Source organism: Echinops telfairi, unplaced genomic scaffold (assembly GCF_000313985.2).
Source record: "Echinops telfairi isolate 266 unplaced genomic scaffold, ASM31398v2 ScPeMD7_3;HRSCAF=10, whole genome shotgun sequence".
Lineage (NCBI taxonomy): Eukaryota > Metazoa > Chordata > Mammalia > Afrosoricida > Tenrecidae > Echinops > Echinops telfairi.
Window position 1 is genome coordinate 24561934 of NW_022103899.1, and position 4193 is coordinate 24566126.

Consider the following 4193-nt stretch of genomic DNA (forward strand, 5'->3'; position numbering starts at 1 on the left):
AGAATGATGAGGGCAATGAATGTACAAATATGCTTTACACAATTGATGTATGTATGGATTGTGATAAGAGTTGTATGAGCCCCTAATAAAACGACTTAAAAAAAAATCTCGTCTTCTTCCAGCCGTTCCTCAGCCAGGCCCTAGTCTTTCTCTCTCTCTCTCTCCCACCCCCTCAGGCAAAAAAAAAAAAATCTCTTTTTCACATATGCATCCATCACTATCAAAATCCCACTGATAACTGCTTTTGCTGTTATGTATGGTAATACATTGTATTCTCCTTCTCAATGGTTTCTAGAAACTCCCTAATTTCCTCTGTAATCTGGGCCAGTACCCATTCGTGTCACATAAGATCATTACTCATCCTCCAGTTGTTTGCCCTTGCCTTTCTGGCTGTCCTTTTTTGATCTCTAGCTTTATGCTGTGGTGGTCCATGTCAGGTAAACATTTGAGAAATGAGGCTAGCCTTTGTCTGAATCTGAAAGCCATTTTTCCCAGAAAGAGTGTAACTACCCAGTACTAGCCTTACTGGCACTCTTTCACTTCACTGGCTATAAGGAACCCCCTGAAACGATGTTAACTAAGAATGTAAGGAAAAATATTGAGGAGTGGGTTGGTGGGAGCAAAGTTATTCTTTGCCTTTAAAAAGAAGTCTCTGGGGGAAAAATAAACAGGTGAACAAAATCCTTTAGTTAATAATAAGGGAAAAATTCACTACCATCATGCTGATTCTGAATCATAGAGACCCTAGAGAAGGGGTGCTTAATCAAGTGAAGTGACATGTTTTCAGAGATCTTTGGGTTCCATGTGCTTTCCCCCTACCCCTACATTTGCTGCACCCTCAGCTGACCTGAAATGCATCCCTTCCTTTCCTAGGCTCTGTGGGCCACCGCCTTGACTAGGTCAGCTAATGTAGCAGCCATCCTCCTCCTCCTCAAGCATAGCACATCTAATAAAGATCTATTACACACAGTATGAGAAAGAATACAGATTGAAATCTTGACATGCCATTTCTGAAGGGTAGTTAATTCCTGTAGTGCACCTAACATTATAACAAAATATGGATGAAATATTCATAGGCAATTAAGAAAATGTTTTAGTTGTTTTTAAAGAACTGACATAATATCTAAGAAATAGGGAAAGCATTAATATTTTAGCTGTTTTATAGAATTCTATGTACACAAAATGTCAAAGTATGGGCAAATGGGAAAAGGTAAGGATAAGCCAAAAAGCATGATTACTATGATTGTAATTCTTACATGTATGGATTTATTCCAAACAAAGTCTTCAAACCTGTCTCTGCAATTAGTGAATGACTGTCGACAGGTTGTCTCAGAAATACATTTGTATTAGTCTTGGTAAGGTGCTTTCAAGGAATAAAAATGTCCAATAAAAACAGTAGCTGTAGAGAGGATCTCATAGGTTGGTTAAATTCAAGGTGGTAAAGTGAGCTCAGAAGGTGATGTATGATGGCTGGTTTTTTTTCTTTTGGATTCCAAATTTTTGTGAAGGGTAGGATCACAGGAATTTATTAGGAAAAAAAGCTTTTAGAAATTTATAAACAGAAGTGAGTAAAAGGTCGTAAAAAGTGTGTCAAGAATTTTTTTTTTCAATCATGATGTACCTGCTCATTCTTTAAGGGTAGCAAGGACTGTTATATGAAACTTTAATTGAGAAACCTTACCCCATATAACCTAAGAGCCTGATCTTGTCCATCCATACTTATTTTTGTTCCCCAACCTAAAAAGCAAAATAAAAACAAAATCAAACATTTAAAAGGAACACAATTTGAGTTCTTAAAGATGCCCCAGACTGCAATTTTGATGTGGTGTGATTGGAAGTGTTTAGAATCCTTAGGTGCAGAGTTAGAGAGATGGAAACACTGTTTTCAAACGTGTGCAACTCAATGGAGAATATATTGGGAGAATAAAAATTCTTCAATTCACACCAGGTCAAAATGAAAGTTTGGCATTCTCTAAAAACAAAAAACCAACCAAACAAACAAAAAACCATCAAATGCACAGCCATCAAGTCAATTCCAACCAAGAGTGACCTTGGGAGTAGAGTAAAACTGTCCCTGTGCGTTTCTGAGACCAAATCTTTATGGGAGTAGTGTTTCATCTTTCTCCAGCAGAGTAGCTTGAAACTTTCAACTGCTAACATTGTGGTTAACAGCCCAATGCATAAGCCATTATACCACCAGGACTAGTTATTTGCATATTCTCACTGCCATCTAGTCAATTCTGACTCATAACAACTCTAAAAGACAGTAGAACTTCCCTAGTGGGTTTCCCAGACGATAAATCTTTACAGGAGTTGTTTTTGTTATTGTTGCTGTTTGGTGCCGTCGAGTTGGGTCGGCCCATAGTAAACCCAAGTGCAACAGAAGGAAACACTATGTGGTCCTACACAATCCTCAGAACTGTTCCCAGGCTCACGTCCATTGTTGCAGTCATGGTGCCCATCTATCTTGTCCAACATCTTCTTCTTTTTTACTGCCCCTCTACCTTACCACACATGACGTCCTTCTCCAGGGACTGGTCTCTCCTGACAACATGTTCAAAGTACATGAGACTAAGTTTGGCCATCTTTTCCTCCGAGGAGCATTCTGGCCTCACTTGTTCCAAGTCAACTTATGTGTTCTTTCAGTAGTCCATGGGATTTTCAATATTCTTTATCAGCATCACAATTCAAATACGTGGATTCTTCTTTGGTTTTCCTTATTTAATGAACAATGTTCATGCTCATGTGGTAAATGAAAATACTATGGTTTGGGCCAGGCACATCTTAGGCTTAGAAGTAACATCCTTGCTTTCCAACACTCTAAACAGGTCATTTGCAGCAAACTTACCCAATGCAATGCATTTTTTAATCTCTTAACTGCTGTTTCCATGAACATTGATTGTGGATCCAAGCAAGATAAAAATTCTTGAAAACTTCAAACTTTTCTCGATTTATCTTGATAGATAAACGTGGATGGATAAGCCTATTGGTCCATTTGTGAAGACTGTAGTCTTTTGTACATTGAGTTGGATTCACACCGAAGGTTGAAATCCTTGATCTTCATCAGCAAGTGCTTCAATTTGTCCTTACTTGCAGCAAGCAAGATTGTGTCATCTGCATATCCCACATTGTTAATAAGCATTCCTTCAATCCTGATGCTGCATTCTTCTCCATATAACCCAGTTTCTCTGATGATTCATTGAGCATACAAATTGAATAAGTGTGATGAGAGGATACAGCCCTGATGCACACCTTTCCTGATTTTAAACCATACAACATTCCCTTGTTCTGTTCACACAACTTGATCCATGTACAAAACACATGAAGTGTGTTGGAATTCACATTGTTCTCAAGATTAGCATCGTTGGTTATGGTGCACACAGTTGAATGACTTGGCATAGTCAATAAAACACAAGTGAACATCTTTCTGGTATTCTCTGCTTTGAACCTTGAGTTATCTGACATCAGCAATGACACTCCTTATTCTGCATCCTCTTTTGAATCTGGCCTGAACCTCTGGAAGTTCTCTGTAAATATACTGCTGCAACTATTATTGAATACTCTCTGGCAAATGTTTACTTGTATGTTAGTGATATTTTTCTATAGTTTGAGCATTCTGTTCCTTTGGAATGGGCACAAATATAGATCTCTTCAGTCAGTTGGTCAAATATCTGTTTTCCAAATTTCCTGGCATAGACAAGTAAATGCTGCCAGTGCTTCATCAACCTGTTGAAACACCTTAATTGTGATTCTATCAATTCCTGGAACCTTGTTTGGACTAATGTTTTCAATGCAGCTGGGACTTCACCCTTCAGCACCATTGGTTCTTGCTCATATGCTTCCTCCTGAAATGGTTAAAGGTCTACCAGTTCTTTTTGGTAAAGTGACTCTTTTATTCTTTTCCTCATCTTTCTATGCTTAGTGTATCATTTAATATTTTTCTCAGGGAGTCCTTTAATATTTCAACTCAAGGCTTGAATTTTTTTCTTGAGTGCTTTCATCTAAGATATGCTGAATGTGTTCTTCCCCTTTGCTTTTCTAACTCTAGACTTCGCACAGTTTATTATACTATTTTACTGTTTTCCCCTGATGCCCTTTGACATTTTCTATTCAGCTCTTTGACTTTGTCATTTTTTCCATTTGCCTTAGCTCTTCTCTGATTAAGAGTGACTTTTAGAGTCTCTTCTGACATC